Source organism: Aotus nancymaae, unplaced genomic scaffold, assembly GCF_030222135.1.
Source record: "Aotus nancymaae isolate 86718 unplaced genomic scaffold, 86718_ANA_hifiasm-v0.15.2.pri h1tg000021l, whole genome shotgun sequence".
Classification (NCBI taxonomy): Eukaryota; Metazoa; Chordata; class Mammalia; order Primates; family Aotidae; genus Aotus; species Aotus nancymaae.
The window spans coordinates 8,810,117-8,830,994 of record NW_026988433.1 but is presented as its reverse complement, the minus strand read 5'-3'; the positions used below and the strand labels follow the sequence as shown (position 1 = coordinate 8,830,994).

At 51.6% G+C, this 20,878-nt stretch overlaps 1 protein-coding gene across 1 annotated transcript in view; it reads left to right on the top strand.

Moving 5' to 3' along the window:
- Positions 1-20,878, top strand: part of RFLNA (refilin A) — a 323,776-nt gene that overhangs the window by 267,542 nt on the left and 35,356 nt on the right. The window contains exon 5 of the mRNA XM_064379609.1: positions 16,772-16,907. The gene's annotated coding sequence lies outside the window, so the exon portion shown is untranslated. The remainder of the gene's footprint in view (positions 1-16,771; positions 16,908-20,878) is intronic.

Genomic DNA, 20,878 nt, shown 5'->3' with positions numbered 1-20,878 from the left:
CTAGGGGGTTGCTGGCTCTGGGGCGGAACACAGGCCTTGTGTGGTCAGCTGAGCTGGGCCCTGCGGGCCAGGGAGATGTCACTCACGCTGGCCTGCCTCCCAGACGGAGGAGCAGGGAGCTGAGAGGACATCTGTCTCTCACACACCCCTCACCGGGCCTGGGGGCCTGTGCTGCTCCAGACCGAGCAGAACTGGGTCACAGCAAGGCTCCCAGAATGACTCTGGGGCCACCGTGGCCGCTGCTCTTCCAGGGGTGCATGGGGTTTGGGTGATGCCCACCTACCTGGCTCAGGTGTCTTCAGAGGGCCCCAGCTTCCTCCCTGCCTGGCTTAGGGCTAAGAGAAAATGCAGGAAGTTTTCAGGCACCCTGGCTCAGCAGCCACGACCCTGGCCTGGCCCTCAGCTGACCACACTGGGCCTCTGCTCCCTGGAGGCCGCGTCGAGAGACTCTTCCAAGCATGGAGGCCACTCCCCTCAGCCCCTCGCAGAAGTCACCGCCTCCTGCTCTACTGCAGGCCATCTTCCTTTCCCTCCTCCACCTCACAATCTCTCTCTGGCCCTTCCCCACTGCCTTGGTTAGGAGCACAGGCCGTGGCCAGGCTGCTGGCCCAATTCTGCTCCATCTTTAGCCAGCTGTGTGGCCTTGGGTGACAAGCTCAACCTCTCTGTGCCTTGGTTTCCCTGTCTCTCAAGTGAGCCACAGTCCATGGCCGAGGAACATGCACTAGGAAGAGTTTCTCTCTGGAGACGTATTTTCTTTCTTTTTTTTTTTTTTTGAGACACAGTCTTACTCTGTTGCCCAGGCTGGAGTGCAGTGGTGCCATCTCAGCTCACTGCAACCTCTGCCTCCCAAATTCAAGTGATTTTCCTGCCTCATCCTCCTGAGTAGCTGGGATTACAGGTGCACACCACCACACCTGGCTAATTTTTGTATATTTGGTAGAGATGGGGTTTCACCATGTTGCCCAGGCTGGTCTTGGACTCCTGGCCTCAAGTGATCCTCCCACCTCGGCCTCCCAAATTGCTGGGATTACAGGCGTGTGCCGCCGCGCCCGGTCTGAAGATGTATTCTCTTGCACGCCAAGCTCCTCCCCAACCCTTCTCTCTCTGTGTCCTAATTCCTTCAACTCTTCACCCGGTCATTCATTCACTCAACAAACGTTTGTCAAACATTTGCCACATGCCAGGCGGAACGGCGCCAGGTGATAAAGATACAGAAATTCTCCCGCCACCTGGGCCCCACTGTTGTGAAACCCACAGCCATTTAGAGAACAATTTTGGGGACCCGCCTATCCCTGGAGGTCGCCGCCCCATGCCCACCCACATCTCCCCACGCCTGGCTTACCCTTCCTCTGGCCCCTCGAATTTCCCTGGTCTCCATGACCAGGAAGAGCCCCCTGCCACCCGCTCTGGCTTCCTGTTCCTCAGCCCATAAGGAAGTTTCTTCCATGCAGTGGGGTCCACTCGGGGGCCCAGGGGCTTGCCTCAGTGGCCTCTCCCCAGCCCCTTTGTGGTCGTGCCATATTCCTCATCTCCTTCCAGAAGCTTCTTGCCTTTGTCTGTCGGGACAGGGCTCTCCTCTTCTGACCTCTAAACTTGCCCTCTTTGCGATTTCAGCCATTTCTGGGGCTGACCTCCCACAGCGCTGGTCCTGACTGCGTGAAGACTGAAGTGACTCAAAGCTAATTTGCCCGTGGCCTCACTGAGCACAAAGCCCTTCCTTCCAGAAGCTTTCTTTCATCTTTCCAGTAGTCCTCGGGGAGACTGACTTACCAAAGATCAAGCAAAGCAGAGGTTCTTAAACGTGAGTGAGCAGCAGAATGCCGGAGGGCCTGTGCAAACACAGATTCCGCCCCCGCCCCACAGGCCTTGATGGGCCTGAGAATCTGCATCTCTAGCAAGTTCTCAGGGGTTGCTGCTGTTGAAGTAAGTGCCAAGTCGATGGCGTCGCAAGGTAAACCTGGTCTTCCTAAACCACCATATCAGTGACGCTAAGCCTGTCCCACTGAGCATCGCTGGGGTACCTGGTCAGCCTCGGACTTCCAGCTCCATCCCTGGGGATTCAAACTCATTTGGCTTGGGAGGGGCCCGGGGACTGCGTCTCGCATCAGCACCCTGGGTGATTCCTGGCATCAGGCAGTTTAGGAGTTACCTGGTGTCTTCACCAGGAGCATGCCAGGCCTCTCCGCCTGGAGGTCGTCTGGCCCCTAAGCTTGGGATTTCCAAGCCAAGCTCACGCTCTTGTTTCTGGAAGCCTTTCACATTTTCCTGCCTGTGCCTCCCCATTCACCCAGCTCCCAGGCTCCAGACCTCAGCCCCTGCCTCTCTCCCGCCACTATACAGGGTCAGCTGCTACCATGTGTCCACACTCTTCCCCAAGTACATCTCCCATCCACTTCCTTGTTTTTTGTTTTTTGTTTTTTTTCTGAGACAGAGTTTGGCTCTTGTTGCCCAGACTGGAGTGCAATGGCTCAATCTCAGCTCACTGCAGTCTCCGGGTTCAAGCGATTCTCCTGCCTCAGCCTCCCAAATAGCTGGGACTACAGGCATGCACCACCATGCCCGGCTTATCTCGTATTTTTAGTAGAGATGTGGTTTCTCCATATTGGTCAAGTTTGTCTCGAACTCCCGACTTCAGGTGATCTGCCCGCCTTGGCCTCCCAAGATGCTGGGATTACAGGCGTGAGCCCCCGCGCCTGTGCCTCCTTCCTCCTTTTTATTCTTGCTCTGCCGTTTTGATTCAGGCCTTTATCAGTGACCGCTAGGACCAGTGCAGCAGCCTCTAACCAACTCTCTTCACTTCCATACTACTTCATTCAGTCCATTCTCTCTACCGTTGCCTCCTTTAACCCCCTGCATGCTGCACCCTGGGCACAGGTCCAGCCCCAGCTCAGCTCAAAGGGCACAAGGCCAGAGTGTGGCCCAACAGCCCAGGGAACAGCCGGTCCTCCACTCATGGTCAGAGTGCGGCCCGACGGCCTGGAGACCAGCGAGTCCTCTACTCACGGTCAGAGTGCGGCCTGATGGCCTGGAGACCAGCGGGTCCTCCACTCACGGTCAGAGTGCGGCCTGATGGCCTGGAGACCAGCAGGTTCTCCACTCACGGTCAGAGTGCAGCCTGACGGCCTGGAGACCAGCGGGTCCTCCACTCACGGTCAGAGCGCGGCCTGACGGCCTGGAGACCAGCAGGTCCTCCCCTCGAGGCCAGTGTACGGCCCGATGCCCAGCAAGAGCAGGGTCTGGAAACAAAGGTGCACTCTGCTCTGGGCTCTGAGTGGGGGCTTTCCTCCAAAGCAGGGGACAGGGGCTTGGATTCTGTGAAAGGGGCCACACTCACTTCATCAGAGCAGCCAGTGCAGCGGTCCCCACCCTGACTCTGCAGCGGCAACCCTGTGTTCCCAGCTCACCTGAAAACAAAATAATTTTTATTTTAAGAAATAGAGGTCTGGTGTCTGTCCTTGCACAGGGAGAGTGTGGGTGCTCCTCAAGCCAGCGAGGAGGGCTTGGTGGCGCCCGAGAGGCTGGGACCTGCTGGTGGCCGTCCAGTCCCCTATCTGTATGCTGCCCTGGGGTTTCCTGATGTCATAAATGTGTGAGGGCGCTTTCTCATCCAGGCCTGCTGGGTGGGGTTCTGGATGATTCCGTAGGCACTGTAGTGACGGCGTTGGGAATTCACGGTCCCCTTGTAAACATGCCTGAGGGTCTGAATGACGTGGAGCACAAGACAGTCTTGGCAGACCCTTGGCCCCAGGGGACAAACTCAGAGCAAGTGCCTCTTCACAGGTGACAAGCCGTGCCATTTATGGAGTGCTGGCCAAGCATCAGACACTGTTCTGGGGCTTACACATATTGGAAGTCAATTTGTCCCACAATGGCCCGAGGAACCAGGCATTGGAAAATGGCACCCATTTTACAGATAACGGAACTGAGAACAGAAAGGTTAGTCACTTGCCCAGGAACACACAAAGAGCGGGTCATAGATATGAGATTAAAGCCAGGCAGCCTGGGAGCCCAGGCATGTAACCACTGCACTGTGGCGCCTGTCTGCCAGTCACACTGGAACTTTTCCCACTAAGGACACAGAACTGTACGCTCCTATACAGACAACTGTGCAAACACACACACTAATAAAATATTCCTCCCTTAGAAAACCCACATCGCAGGGGTCTGGAGAGTTCGTTGCTGCTGTTTGCTTTCTCATTTTAAAATAGTTTAAGACTCACAAGAAGTCACAAAAATAATACAGAGTTCCCTTACCCCAGCTCCACCAGTGACAACACCTTTCACACCCACTGCCCATTGTCCAAATCAGGAAACTGACATGGCTCACTACTATTAACTGAAATACAGGTCTTATTTGGATTTCACCAAGGAACCAAAAGAAGTGAAAGTGAGGCTGGGCGCGGTGGCTCACGCCTGTAATGGGAGGCCAAGGCCGGCAGGTCACCTGAGGTCAGGAGTTTGAGACCAGCCTGGCCAACATGAAGAAGCCCCGTCTCTATTAAAAATACAAAATTAGCTGGGCGTGGTGGCACACACCTGTAATCCCAGCTACTCAGGAGCCTGAGGCAGGAGAATCGCTTGAACCCGGGAGGTGGAGGTTGCAGTGAGCCGAGATCACGCCATTGCATGCCATCCTGGGCAACAAGAGCAAAACTCTGTCTTAAAAAAAAAAAAGGAAGAAAGTGTGATGGAAGAACTCAGCTTATTGGTTGAAATGCAAGAGGTCTGGACTCACCAAATGCTAGAATCCAGGAGGATTTTAAGGCGCACCGTCTCTGTGTCTATCCACTCACAGAGCGTTACGGTGAGGTGGAGAGTTGGGAACACAGGTGAGACATGGTGCCCTGAGGGTCCTGGATTCCACTGCTGGATGTGGAGGGACAACGTGGCACTGAGGGTCTCAGGACATTGGGAGCTTGCTCGGGATTTCAGTCCAGAACCTCCTGCTTCCCTGTCTGTCCACAACACCCCAAAAGCCATGGAGTAAGGGTGGAGGTCCAGGAGGCGGGAAGCGGGGCGATTATTGGCTTTGCTGTGGGGGTGGGTCCAGCCACTCGAGGCTTCCCCTGCTCAAGGTGGGAAGCCACTGTGAACACAGACAACAGCGCAAGAAGGAGCTCCCCGGGAGAGCAGTTGTGTCTTGGTGGTGTCCTCGAAAATAAATCTAGAAAGCTCTTCTCAAGAATGGAGGAGTCATTTGCACGTGGATTCATTAAATGTGCAGATTTTACATGTACAGCTTGCGGGGTTTTGACAAAACTATATGCCTGGGACTAACACCCCAATCAGGATTGAGAACAGTCCACATTGCCTTCCTAAATCATCCTCCTGGGGTAATCGCTCTGTGGACCTTTCTAGCATTTCCTTTTATAAATGGAATCACGGCGAGTTCCCTTTTGTGTCTGGCTCCCTTCATCATTGTTGGATGTGTGAGGTGCCTCATGCCGTCACGTGAATCAGCACTCAGTTCAGTGTTACTGTTCACTGCACTTAGAACAGCTATACCACAGTGTATTTATCCACTCACCTGTTGATGGATATCTTGGCTGCTTCCAGATTCAAGTTGTTGCAAAGAAAGCTGCTATAGGCATTCATGCGCAGGTCTGTGTGTGAACATAGGTGTTCGTTTCTCTCGAGTAAATTCCTCTAATGGATTCTCCTGGAGGGGTGAGCAAAGGTAAAACTAATCCTAATTTTAACCCTGACCCTAACCCTACACTTAACCCTACCCCTAACCCTACCCCTAACACTAACCCCAAACCCAACCCTAACCCCAACCCTAACCCTAACCCCTAACCCCAACCTTAACCCTAACCCCAACCTGAACCCTAACCCCAACCCAAACCTTAACCCTAACCCCAACCCCTAACCCCAACCCTGACTCTAACCCCAACCCCAACCTTAACCCTAACCCCAACCCCTAACCCCAACCCGAACCCTAACCCCAACCCCAACCTTAACCCTAACCCTAACCCCTAACCCCAACCCTAACCCTAACCCCAACCCCAAACTTAACCCTAACCCCAACCCCTAACCCAACCCGAACCCTAACCCCAACCCCAACCTTAATCCTAACCCTAACCCCTAACCGCAACCCTAACCCTAACCCCAACCTCAACGCCAACCAACCCCAACCCCAACACCTAACCCCAACCCCAACCCCAACCTTAACCTCAACCCGAACCCCAACCCCAGCCAACCCCAACCCCTAACCCTAACCCTAGCAAAGGTATTTTTAACTTTGATTTTAAAAAGAGAGAGACTCCAGCCTTTTACTAACTAAGCTATGACAGAAACTCAAAATTTAAAATATCCTAGAGCATTCATTTTTTTTGTCTTTGGGATGTAGATTCTGATATTTTGGGGGTAGATTCATCACCCTATGTGACCAATTATATTGGTTCTGAATCAGTTGAGACCCACCTACCAGTTAAAGGTGAGGAGAGGATTTTCAGGCAGGGAAAAGCTAACCTGGAATTTAAAATGTGCTTTTATGATCCAGAGATGGGAGAATTAGAGTACCTAAAAGGTCACTGTAACGGATTGAAGAGTCCCCTTGACTCAAATGCAAGTCTACCCCAAACCTCAGACCGTGACTGTGTTTGGAAATAGGGTCTTTGCAAGTGTAATTAGTCATGGTGGGGTCGTGCTGGAGTAGGACAGGTGCTAAACCCCATTCTATTCTCATGGAGTTCTTGGGATTGTCGCTGTAGCCCGGCCCCTCTGGGGACCAGGGTCCCAGAAACGGTACAGGTGAAGCACAGCCTATATAACACACCCCAGAGAAATAGAAATAATTTGTTCTAAGTAGAATCTGACAAGCAAGAGCTCAGCTTTCCTTAAATCATTATCCATTATATTGCTTCCTAAGACACTAGATTGAGTTTCTGAAGCAAAGTAGAACCCCTGACAATTGGGAGGTTGAGCTTCTGAGGGTGGGACAGGAGCATCCCACGGCCACGGACCAGAGAAGAGCTAAAACATGGCCTTTCCCAATGCGTTGAACAAGACCAAGCTTTATTTTACCTGTTTCAGCAAAAGCTCTCATGAGACAGTCCTGAAGGTCCTCCCAAGCCCCCATCGTAACTCAGGGTCCACATTTTCACCTTCTTGGCAGGATGTTTCTCCTCTTAAGGAACTTTTTTTTTTTTGAGATGGAGTCTTGCTCTATTGCCAGGCTGGAGTGCAATGGCGCAATCTCAGCTCACTGCAACCTCCGCCTCCTGGATTCAAGCGAGTCTTCCGCCTCAGCCTCCCGAGTAGCTGGGACCACAGGCACGTGCCACCATGCCCGGCTATTTTTTGTATTTTTAGTAGAGACGGGGTTTCACCATGTTGGCCAGGATGGTCTCGATCTCTTGACCTTGTGATTCGCCTGCTTCAGCCTCCCAAAGTGCTGGGATTACAGGCTCTTAAGGAACTTTGAACACTCTTCCCCTCGTAACCATCTTGTGAGGACCCCCCTAGTGTGTGTATTATGTTGGTGCACATCTTCGTCGGTGTTTCTTCCGATGGTGTGTCTGTGGCTCTGTCCTACGGTGGAGGGTTAGCTCGGCTCTCTATGAGTCGTCCAGTGATAATATCAATAACAATGACAGCAAACACTTATGGAGAACTTACCTTGGCAATGGCTCCCATATTAGTCCATTCTCCCATTGCTATAAGGGCACTGCCTGAGACTGGGTAGTGGTAATTTACAAAGCAAAGAGATTTAATCAACTTACCGTTCTGTGTGGCTGTGGAGGCCTCAGGAAACTTACAATCATGGCGGAAGGCAAAGGGGAAGCAGGCACCTACTTCACAAGGTGGCGGGAGAGAGGGAGGGGGAACTGCCAAGCACTTTTAAACTGTCAGATCTCGTGAGAACTCACTCACTATCACAGGAACACCGTGGAGGTAACTGTCATCATCCGTCACCTCCCAGGTTCCTCCCTTGACATGTGGGGGTTACAATTTGAGATGAGATTTGGGTCAAACCATATCAGCTCACATCATCCCTACTAACAGCCTCCTCTCCCAAACCACCCCTGTTGACCTAAGTAACAACAGTGGGCTTGCTATGGAACGGCCTCCAAGGATGTCCATGTCCTAATCCCAGACCTGTGCCTGTGTTACCTTCCATGGCAAACAGGAGTCTGCGGATGGGAGTGAGCCAAGGATCCTCAGATGGGAGGATTCTCATGGAGTGTCTGGGGTGGCCCGATGTCATCACAAACATCCTTAGAAGAGACAGTGGGAGAGAGGAGGGTCTGAGTCAGAGAGAGCCTGGACAATGCCATGCTGCTGGCTTTGAAGACGGAGGAAGGGGCCAAGAGCCAAGGAACACAGGCAGCCTCTGGAAGCCGGCGAAGTCACGGAACGGACATGCCCCCAAAGCCTCCACGAGGAACGCAGCCCCACGGCACCTGGATTTTAGGCCCATTTCCCACTTCTGACCTCCCAAATGGTAAGAGGAGAAAAGTGCGGCTTAGCGACTTTAAGCCACTGAATTTGGAACAGTAGCCACAGAAAGCTCATCCCTTGTACAAACCCAAGTTGCAGATGAGTCCCTCGGTCCCTTCTCCTGACAGCTGCCCCGACCCTCGTCCACACAGATGCTAGACCCGCTGCTCCTGCCCTGTGCTGGGAACGTAACGGAGCCCTTGGGTTCCTTCTCTTTACTCTTCACACCTTTCTTGGGTATTCAGTTATCGTTCCCATGGACAGATAAGGGAATTTTGCCCAGGAACTTTGACTCTCTCCAAAGAGAAAGCCACCTTTCTTGCTTCAGGTAGACTCCCGGAGTCTGGAAATCTTTGGTCTGGGTGCCTAGCATCTGAAATCAAGGTGAGATCCCCAGACCTTGGAATGCATCTTTCTCCTCCAGCCCTGTGCCCAGAAGATACTGAATTTCACCTTCCAGATGCAACGTGGCCCCAGCTAACCGTGTCCCTCCCTTCATTCCTCCATCTCATGTGCACGTGTCTGAATTCTAGCTCTCACACCAGGCTACACATCTTTCTGCATATACTCAGCCTTCACCACCAGACGGTGAGATTTGGAAGCAGGAAGTGCGCTTTGGTCATTCACTCCACATTCAACACATATTCACTGAGCACCTCCTGTGTGCCAAGTACTGTTGTAGGTGCTGGGGATACAGCAGTGGGCGGGATAGGCAAAAATCTCTGCCCTGGAGTTCGAGACCAGCCTGGCCAACATGGTGAAACCCCATCTCTACTAAAAATAGAAAAATTAGCCAGGCGTGGTGGTGTGCACCTGCAATCCCTGCTACTTGGGAGGCTGAGGCAGGAGAATCGGTTGAACCCGGAAGGTAGAGGTTACAGTGAGCTGAGATTGTGCCAGCACACTCCAGCCTGGGCAACAAGAGCAAAACTCTATCAAAAAAAAAAAAAAATCCCTGCCCTTGGGGAGTTTATGTGCTATGTGCTGGGAAGGTAAACAGACAATCAGTAGCAAACACAGTAAATAAGTCAGTTACAGAATATGCTAGAAGGTAGAAGTCTCATGGGATCAAATAGAGAAGAACATGGTGGGCAGGTAGGTCAAGCAAGGGCTGGGAGAGGAGTTGAAATGCAGACAGAGTGGGCCATAGTCCTTCCTGAGATGTGCAGAGACTTGAGAGAGTTCAGGAAGCAAGTCATGCAGAGATCCCGGGGGGAAGGTATCCCAGGCAGGGAGAAGGTGAGTGCAAAGGCCCTGGGGCAGGAGTGAGCTAGGTGTGTCCCAGCACCAGCAGGAGGTCCCAGGTGGCCGGGGCAGCTTGAGCTGAGGAGAGAGAAGTGCCTGGGTCAGAGTAGGGAACGAGGGTGGAGCTGGGCCTTGCAGGGCCTTGGAGGGGCATTATAATGACTTTGATGTCAACTCTGAGTGAAACGATCCCACCCCAGCACCAGTGTAAGCCCAGCCCCTAGCCACATGGCAAATATTTAAATATAAAGAAGTGTCTCAGCAAATAGAACATTCACAACTTGTAAAATTGTTAAACCGAAAGGAGGGGAGGCTGGGAGAGATGGAGGTCTCTCTCTTTTCTTGCTTTTCCTGGTCCTCTTCACGGGGCTTGCTAAGGCTGCTGGGACAAATCACCATGACAAGGAGGCCTGAAGCCACAGAAGTTCATGGTCTCACAGTTCTGGAGCCAGAGGCTGAAATCCAGATGTCCACACAGCCGCGCTCCCTCCGAAGCTCTCTCCGGAAGCATCCGTCCCGGGCCTCTCGCCCGGCTTCCACTCTGCCGTTCCTCGGCTTGTAGCTGCAACACTCCAATCTCTGCCTCTGTCTTCACGTGGTCTCCCTGGTGTGTCTGTGTCCTCTCCTCCTCCTCTTCCTCTTCTTCTTCTTTATTTTTGAGACAGGGTCTTGTGCTGTCACCCAGGCTGGAGTGCAGTGGCAGGATCTCTGCTCACTGCAACCTCTGCATCCCTGGGTTCAAATGATCCTCCTGCCTCAGCCTCCAAGTCGCTGGGACTACAGGCACGTACCACCACACCTGGCTAATTTTTGTATTTTTTGTAGAGACAGGGTTGCACCATGTTGCCCAGGCTGGCCTTGAACTCCTGAACTCAAGTGATCCACTCGCCTAGGCTTCCCCAAGTGCTGGGATTACGCTCTCCCTTCTTATAAGGACAGGGAGGGAGGGAGGGATGAATGGATGAATGGATGGATGGATGGATGGATGGATGGATGGATAAACAGATGGATGGACAGATACATGAACAGACAAGCGGATGGATAGATAGATGGTAGATAGATCAAGACAGATGATTGATTGATTGATCAAGATAAATGATGGATACATAGATACAGAGATAGATCAAGATACATGATAGATAAATAGCTAGCTAGATTAGATAGATACTACAAGGTACTGGGATTAGAAGTAGTTTCTTAGACATGTATGATACAAGAATATCCATTGCCGTTTTATTCATAATAACCCCGAACTGGATATAACCCAAATGTCCACAAGCAAAAGAACGGACAAAGCAGATGAAGATATATTCTTACAAAACAATACCATTCAGCAAGAACAAGAACAAACCACCAACACGCTCAGCAGCGCGGCTGGACTTGGAGAGCACTATGCGGGGGAAGGGAGCTGGGCACAAGGAGCCCGCGTTGTGAGGGGCACGCACGGCTGATTCAGTGACTCTGCGTCTTTGTTTTAGGTGGAAAGGATGAAGCTTAGTTCGTCTTCAGCACAAATCACCAGTGATGATGGAAGTCGGCGTAAAGGCTGCTCTGGGGGTCGCTGCTGGGGAGGGATGGGGGGCCGCTTGGGGCAGTGGTGGCGCCCTGTGCTTTTGCCTGGGCGGTGGTCATATAGGGACGTATTTGTAAAAACATACCAAGCTGCACCTCCACAATGTGTGCACGTTACCTGTGACAACTGCACCCCAGCGTCCCCTTGCCACCCAACCCCGATAAGAATGAGGAAGATACAAAGAAATGGTGGGTTATGCACCCGGAGCTCACAGAGGGACTTAGTTAAGTGTCTGCGGAAGGAAGATAAAGGGGGGTGCCAGGTGTGGGTTCTGGTGTCCCTGAGCCTCCCAGTGCCCTGTCCAGATCCTGGGAGCCGGCGAGTGTCTCCAGCATCCTCAGGTTCGTCCCAGAAGGAGAAGCAGCCTGTGAGTCAGTGCTGTCCCTGGCCAAGGGCTTTCCCTGGCAGCCTCCACAACCCAGGACCTGCCATCCACGAGCAAGGTGGGGAGGACGGCCTCTCCTCTACCCGAGCCCAGCAGGGAAGCTACACCCTCCCAGTCGGGCTTCTCCTGCTGCTGGCCCTGGGGACTTACCCAGCCAAGAAAGCGACCTCCTGCCCACGCTGTCCCCTGCAGTCCCGATCTCCGCCCCCTTCCTCCTCTTTCTCCTCCCCCTCTCCCCCCTCTCTTCCTCTTCCTCCTCCTCTCCTTCCTCCTGCTCCTCCCCTCCTCTCTCTCCTCCCCCCTCCTCCCCCCTCCTTTTCCTCTTCCTCCTCCTCCTCTTCCTCTTCTTCCTTCCCTTTTCCTTCCCTCTTCCTCCTCTTCTGCCTCCTCCTATCTGTCCCCCTCCTCCTCCTCTTCTTCACTGGGGAGGAAGAGGCCATCCAAGTGTCCCCACCCACCTGCAGTCACGTGGCCTCCGTTAGCACAGGGCCCTGGCACATCTGTTTCCTCCCACCCTCCAGCTTGGATTGCTGAGCGGGGCAGTTTTCAGAGCACGGAGCTGGCGGGAGGCGCCTGAGCCAGGCAAGTGTGGTCTGTTAGGCCTTTGGAGACCCCCGGGGCAGCCGTGGGCCACACGTCTTACCCCTAGACTCAGGACCCCAGAGGCTTTGTGCGAGCAACGCTGAGAGAGAGTGGCCAGCTAGGGGTACCCTCCCGGCTCCCCAAACTCCTGCTGAGCCTTCCTCTCGCTGCTGCTGGGGCTCTCAGGGTCCATGCTAATGTGGGTAGAAAAGAACCTTCTGGAAGGCATGTTCAGCGTACCCTTGCCACCCAACCTGGAGCCAGGCATGAAGAACGATGGTGGTCAGAGAGGCAGCTGCTGTTGAGCTGACTTTGAACTTGAACTATTTTGAAATCCAGCTCATAAATTTCCAGCCCAGCCCGGGGCCTCCCCTTCAGGTCTGGGTGTGGAATCTGTCGAGGGGCCCCGTGTCTGCAGCACAATGCCGCATTTACAGAGCCGCGCTGCCAGTGCCAGTGTGTGTGTGAGTGCGGGCATACCTGGGGACGAGTGTTTGCGCACGGTGCCGAAGGGAGGGCCCCGCACATCTGGAAAGTGTCAGGTTTAATGCCCGAAGCCACGGGCCCAGGTCAGCTAAAAGAACATGTTTGCTCCCAGCTGCAGCTGTGCAAACGCCCGCCGCTCAGGCTGTGCTGGGCTCATGTCAAGCTGCCGCAAAGACAGTGGCCCCTTTGTCAGACTCCATTCCAATCCCCCGTTTCAAAGTCACTGCCCTGCCACGGGGCCCCCCACCACAAACAGCTGCGGGGCAGCATCTGTCTGAGGCTGCATTCATTCCACCAGGAGAAGGGAAATACAGCAATTCTGGTCTCGAGTCTAGGGCTCATCCAACAGCCTGCACCCCTCCCTCCCTGTGAAGCCTCTGTCTCTGTGGCCACACGCCTGCCACCTCGGTCCCCATCAGGGCCCAGCACCGCCGATGGCAGATGCAGCTCCTGCCCGTGGGGAAATGGTTCCGCTCCATTTGCTAAATTGTGGTCGTCACTCGGAAAATCGTCTCCCTGCAGATGTGGTTTGATTTATGTTTGGAGGCTGAGAGGAGCACCAACTGTGTGTATGTGCATGTGTGTGCGCATGCGTGTGTACGTGTGCATGTATGCATGTGTGTGCGTGTGTGCATGCATGTGCACGTGCACGTGTGTGAGCGTGTGTGTGCGCATGTGTGTGAGCGTGTGTGTGCATGCACTCATGTGCATGGGCGTGCACCTATGTTCGTGCATAAGAGGTGGGGGTAGATTAGGAGCAGTGGGAGAAAACCAGTATCAGCCTGGGCTCGCCCCTAAAGCAGAGCTATAGCTGAAAGCTGGTGAGCAGGCGGTGTGTGTGGGAATTGGGCTCAGGGCTGGGCGGGAAGTGGAGGAGCGGCCGCCCATGAACACAGCCTTAGAGGCTGGTGCAGCATTCTATAGGAGCTGCCGGGTCTCCTGCAAGCAGCTGCAGAAATGTTCCCCAGGGGATGAAAGGAGAAGCATTGTCTATCAGCCGCTGTCCCCCATTGGTCACGGGGGCAGGGGGCACTCTGTGGATGTCAACCCTGTCCCACACTCCTGGGTTTCCTGGGCACAGGGGCCAAGCAGGTTCTTGTAGATGCAACACACACTGCAGCATCCACAAAGCCCAGGGAGGGAAGCGAGAGGTGTGGGGTGTGCACTAAGGTGACAGCTGTGCCATGGCACCTGCGCAGAGCTGCTCTCTGCAGAAGCAGGAGGTAAACATGGGTCGAGAGGAGTCCAAGTGGGCACGGGAAGGGGCCCGGGCAGCCAGTGTGGGTCCTGGGGCAGCCAGAGTGCATCTTGGGTGGGCACGAGAAGGGTCCCAGGCAGCCAGTGTGAGTCCAGCCAGCGTGGGTCCCAGGCACCCAGCGTGAGTCCCCGGTCTGAGCCCGCCGGCTCTGCCTTCTCCTGGAATTCTGCTCTCTCCGCCGCTGCGAGCCTGTGGGAGCACTACCGATAAGTGACCCTCGCCAGCCAAAGGGCTCTGGGCTTTGCAGTGTTGGGACTTCTCCCCAGGAGGCCTGAAAAGAGTGAGGAAACACCAGGGCACAGGCCCTCAGTCCTGAAGGAACAGGGCAGTGTTTGCACAGCTGGTTGTTTATCAGGTAGAGAAACGTTGATGTGATTGGCAGTCGGCGTCCTGGGGTTCTGTCTGCTTTGGGGACTGGGTGGGTAGTACCCTCACCGGCTCTGTTCTCCCTCCACTGCCCGTTACAACTGCCATCGATGTCCCTCTAGCGGACCTGCGTATGATGACCGTCACCACAGCTGACACCGGACGGCACTCACTTTGTGTCAACCACTGTCTGACGTGCTTTCCACATGCGAACTCATTTCATTTTTATAACGACCCTATTTGGTAGATGGTATTATGATCCCCGTTTTACAGACAAGGAAACTGAGGCAAGAGGGGCTAAGTCCCTTTTCCGAGTAATGAATAGTATGTAAGACGGTGATGTGTAGGTGGGGGCCAGTGGCTGTCTTGAGCAATACAACCTACCTGCTATATGTTATGACATACATGCATGGCAGAAGCCATCTCCCCACTCTTTAGAAAATGGGGCTATTTTTCCAATACTACAGCGTCTGGAATTATCAAACCAGTTCAATTGTCTCATCTGTCAGCATTCTGACAACTCTAGGGTATGATGTGGCTATTTATGGGGAGACCCTGACCTACTGAGCACATGCAGGGATGGGGTATCCCCGAAAATATCTAAATTATATCCCAGAGTCGTCAGGATGCTGATAGATGAGAAGAGTGAGCTGCTGTTAGTTTGATAACTCCAGACACTGCAGATTGGGAAAATAGCCCCATTTTCTAAAGACGTCGGAGGTGGATTCCGCTCTTCATGCACAGAGTACCATGTAGCTGGGAGACTGTATTGCTGTTCCAAGTAGCCACTGCCCTTCCCTGGGCTCCATCACACCCTTCCGCCCGCATGTCCTTGCACCGTTGAGAGCAGGCTTGGCCATGTGACTTGTTTTGGCCAATAGGTATGAGCAAAAGAAACGTGCTTCACTTCCGGGCAGAAACCCGAAGCACTACCACGAGCTCCTCCACGTCTCTTTCCCCTCCCACAAGACTGGCATGTCTCCAGGAGGGACTGCTCCTTCAGCCTGGGTCCCTAGAATGAAGACTGATCTAAAGAAAAACTTCAGCCAGCCTTGTGGGGTCAGCAATAGCTTTTTTTGTTATAAGCCACCGAGAGCCAGGGGCTGCATGTTACTGTGGCATAACTTAGCTGAAGCTGACTAACACTGTTACTGACAGAAGCATTTTCAAATGTAGAAAATGAAGGAGTGGTCTCTGAAAGCTCTTATGAGTTCACATAGAAAAAGTCACACCTGACAAATGCCTTTTATGAATTTGATAGGGTTACGTGAGTGATACAGAGAAGAATTTTGTAGCTATAAGGATATCTGAAATTCAGCTTGCATTAACAAAAACTTTGCCTCTGTTTCCCATAAGTAAGATAGAGAAATGTGAGCTGGGTAAGAGCATGAGTGAATGGTTTCATGATCAATCCAGTGAGGAACCAAGAAGGGCTGATTTCACATGACTGATGCCAACCTGCAGAAAAGTCTCTAGCGATGTGCCACGGGGCTCTGCCCTTGTTTCATTCAGTTCAACGTTTTCATTAACGATTTTCCACAAGGCCTTCAAAGCCAGTCTGATCACATTTAAAAAATGATACAAAGCTGGAGAGAATAGTCTGGTGAACCATGAAATGTTTTTGGCAGAGCAGAACAGGGTGAATTGTAACAGAGATCAAACAACGTCTTAAAAAACAGAAGGGGCCGGGTGTGGTGGTGCACACCTGTAATCCTGGCACTTTGGGAAGCCAAGGCAGTCAGACAACGAGGTCAGGAGATCGAGACCATCCTGGCCAACATGGTGAAACCCCGTCTCTACTAAAATGCAAAAAATTAGCTGGGTGTGGTGGCATGCGCCTGTAGTCCCAGCTACTCTGGAGGCTGAGGTAGGGAAATCTCTTGAACCCAGAAGGCGGAGGTTGCAGTGAGCCAAGATCATGCCACTGCACTCCAGCCTGGTGGCAGAGCAAGACTCCGTCTCAAAAAAATAAAATAATAAAACCAAAAAACAAAAACAAGAAAAAAACCAGGAATGGAAATGAAAGTCATAGATTCGCAGCAGCATGTGTGAAAATTACAAGACTTAGTTGCCCATGAGCTCAGTGTGAGTTGTTATTATTGAATGCAATATTCATTGAGCACCCCCAGTGTGTCAGGCAGCGTGCCAAGGACTGACTTGACACAGTTCTCTCATTGTATTCTTCCCCAGGATCCTGAGTCATTCATGCTGTGCTTTAAATAAGAGGTACTTTCATTGAATCACCTATAGGAAAAAAAAAATCAAAGCATATAACTTTTTCCGTAAAGAAACTCCCAGGAGGTAGAGCTCAGTCTTTCTGGAATGCAAAGGCGTTTTCTATCATTTCTTCTTAAGTGCTTTTAGCTTAAGGATTCTGTTTAACTCAACAAATACTTACTGTACTCCTGCTATGTGTCCAACATGCTTCTAGGTCCTGGAAATGGGTTGGTGAATGACACAGGTAAAATCTCATCCTCCGCGGAGTTGCCAGCAGCGAAGAAGACACACAAAAGAAGTGAACGCTCTAATTTTCAGTGGTGATTCATTCTATGAAGACCATCAACAGGGTGAGAAAATACAGAGTGACTGGGGAAGGGAGGAGGGGCAATTATATGGAAGATCAGGGAAGGCTTCCCTGAGGAGGTGACTTTGGGCAGAGCCCTGACTGGTGACAAGAATCCAGCCACTGGTTCCAAGAGAGACATTCCCCCATATTCTACCTCCCCTTTGATTAGAAGCCTGCACAGGGAAAGAAACAGAAAACAAAAACAGAAACAAAACCCAGTGCCCTACTTCTTGAGCCCAGGTGAGAGAAACAATAAGACGCTCCCAGGTGTCCAGAATTCTCCCAAGCAGGGGCTCCCCGGGGCCTGGCCTCAGCAATGCCAGGACTCTCATTGCACACTGAGTCCAGCACAAGTACAGAAAAGAAATCTGGGGGGTGTTTTCCTCAGCTTGGATTATTTTTGCAGTGATGGCGTTTCCTTGTATGTTAAGACACCCTGGGAAATTATTTGCTTAACGGGAGCACTCGGTATTTCTCAGTTTTTTTTTTTTTTAACCTTCTTCCCCTTTGCTCTCTCTTTCCTTCTCTTTGTTTGAGTTTTGAGCAAAAACTTCCTTCCCACTGTGATGTTTTCCCCATGAATGTCACCAAACTAAGTAGGCTAGAAAAACAGTCGTAGGAAATATGAGGAATGGCCAGGAATCAGGGTAAACAGCAGCCTGGGAATCTTCCAGAAGAAAGCGCAGTCAGCGACTCTGACCTCGACTCCTGTCAGCAAATTGCTTGGAAATCAAGTTGGCCATCTGAGTTCCATGGAGGGTTTCCCCCTGCGAGACGCTGCTTCTTTAAGTCCCTTGGGCAGGACGTGGTGATTCCAGAGGTCCCCCTTGGCATGTCCTTAAGGGAACAAAGAAAGGAGCACACTTCGGACCCCATCTGTGTGTGAAGTCGGTGACGGGGTATCTCGTGTCTGGCTGATCCAAAATTCACCCGGCAATATTAAAGCTGGCCTGGGTCTGAACTCATGAAAGATAATGATTTGAATTTCAAAGTATTCAAAGAAGCCCATGGAAATGATGATTAAGCCCTTGAACATTTTACAAAAAAAAAAAAAAAAAAGATTATTTCTGAACCAAAGAGCTGCAAAAAAAGTCAAATGTGAAGGGAAGAATGTCAGTTGTGTGCCCTTAGAAAGTCTTGCTGGGAAAAAAATACAGAAAGTTAAAGAAAAAAATCATTCTTTGTAATTCTTCTGCTCTAAGAATTAGAGCAGAGTTCCCAAGCCTTGTTAAATTAAGATAAAATTGCTTATAGCGTTTATCATTTTAAATTTATTTTTCAAGAGAAAGTTCCAACGAAACCTCTTTTTTCTGTCTCCTTTTAAAAATATGTGAGTTTTGACTCCACGTCAAGTGGCTTGACTGCAGGTGCCCTTTTTCTGGTATCTACACCCCTTGGAAAAAATAAAGCCTTCTTGTCCTCCCTTTCCTGCATTTGTCTACCAGACTGATGTCGCTGAGAGAATTCTTTCATGTCCCTGTACTGTTTTTCAGTAGTTGACATCTAGACTCCACTGAGCTGAGGTCCCCTTCTTCCAGAGTCTTCTGCACGAAGAAAGAGCCCCTACTTCTCACCTTCTTCATCTCTTCTATATTGGTCAGGATAAGTAACACCAGCTGCTGTAACAAACAACCCCTGCAACTCAGTGGTTTACGGCTCAGCCGTCAGCCAGAGGGCTCTGCTCCACACAGTCATGCAGGGACCCAGGCTCCCTCTATCTTGTGGTTCCACCCTCCTTGATACTCTTGGAGCCCTCTTTATTCAGCCAGTGGATGAAGAAGGAATATGAGGGAGGTTTCTATGGGCCTGGTAGTAGTGCACATCCATTCCACTCACATTCTAGTGCTCAGAATCAATCACATGGCCATATCTAACCACACAGAAGTCTGGGAAATACAGTACAGTGTGGTTTCCTGCAGGAAAAGAAGAACTTGAAAACCTGTGAACATTAGTGATCTTGCTACATTTGCTACTTTTCCCCCTCTCTTTCATATCACTTCCCTGTTCTGGTTCATTTCTACATTGGTATACCTAGCTAAGGCAGTTCAGGCTGCTGGAACAAATGACAATGGACTGGGTGGCTTAAACAACAAACATGTATTTCTCATATTTCTGGGGTTGGAGATGCCCAAGATCAAGGTGCTGGCAGAGCCAGTTCTTGGTGAAGACTTGCTTCTTGGGTTGTAGGCAGCCTCCTTCTCACTGTATCCACAAATGATGCAAAGCAGAGAGTGACAGGAAGCTCTCATGTCTCATAAGGGCACGAATCCCATTCATGGGGGCTCCACCCTCATGACCTAATTACCTTCCAAAGACCTTACCTCCTAAGACCATCCCGTTGGACATTGAGATTTCAACATATGAATTTGAGGAGGGGGGACAACACAGACATTTCATAAAAATAAAAATAAAAAAAACAGGTACTCATGTTTTTCTCTACATAGCAATAATCCTTCTTACTAAACCTCCTAGATTCTTTTGATCAACTTGCTCTTCCTTGGTTCAGAACAGCCTGAATGTCAGAAATGTTCTTTAAGTTACATGAGCATCCACGTCCATACAGCCATGCATCTATCCATCCATCCATCCATCCATCCATCCATCCATCCATCCATCCATCTGTCCGTCCAGCCATCTATCCATCCATCCATCTGTCCGTCCAGCCATCCATCTGTCAGTCCATCCATCCATCCATCCATCCATCCATCTGTCCATCCATCCATCAGTCCATCCATCCATCCATCTGTCCACGCATCTGTCCACTTATCCAGACAATAGTTAATGATTCCCCATGTGCAAAAGCATGGTGTGAAGTGCTGTGCAGAAAGAAAAAGGCATAAGGCGTGCTTTCTGCCTTTGAGGAGTTGATAACCCACTCAGGGACATAAGAACCAAGCACACACAAAGCTAGCAAAGATGCCAGGCGCAGACATGTGGAGGTGAGTGGTAACCACTCAGGAGCAGAGGCCTTGTGCTGCTCCCCATGTGCTGGAGCCCCCCTTTCTCCTTCTGTGAGCACAGGATGTGTCGGGGGTTCTTCCCTGTGCCCTCCATGAACTCTCTTCCTCCTTTCCCTCCGGTTCTCCGTGGTCGGTCTCCTTGCCCTCCTATTTCTCTTGCTTTTCTTTCTCTACTTCTTTTCCTTCACCCATCTCCCCAAGTCTCTCTTCACCTTCTTCCTGGGACAAAGATGCCTCCAGTGTGTGCCAGCTTCAGAGCCTTTGCAGGACCAGAGGAAGCCTCAGGGCCTTTGCACCTCTGTTTCTCTGCCAGGATGCCCTTTCTCTGGCTCTTTGCAGAGCTGGCCCCTTTTCCACATCAGGTTCTTGGTTCAAAAGCCACCTCTGAAGGCTATTCTGTGGCCTGGCCTCTGCCATGGAAAGCCGCTGACCACGGACATTCTCCGTCTGGTCACCCATTTCGTTTGTATAGTATTTATAACTCTCTGAAATTACCTTGTTTAATTATTTTCTTCTCCCAACCCCCACCCCATACTGGAAGTCCCCCAAGAATGAAGACCAAGTATGACTAGTCCATGGCTCTGTCCCCCAATGCCCGCCACACAGTAGGCGCTTTACTCATTGAAGGGATATTAACAACCCCATTCCCCACCCCACCTCTCCCTTAGCATCTCAGGACTGCACCAGGAGCATGACTGAGCCCTGGCCGCTCCAGGACCCTGCCCTCCCCCTGGACCTGGTCCCCAGACTCTGCCCTTTCCGGAGCTCTGGGCAGCGTGCCAGGAGCCCGGAGCCTTGCATTAATTCCTGCTCAACGCCCTTTGTCTTCACTTTCAGTTGAAAAACCACACAACCAGAATATTTGCCTGGACTTGTGTCTTCCTTGAGGAATGAATGGAAACGGTGTACATTTGCCTTGCTCTCTGGTGTACTCACCCTGCGGCACTCCGGGGGCCCGTGCGCCCCTGGAAACTGCTTCCTCCCTGCCATCTCTGCGTTTGCATCGGCTGGG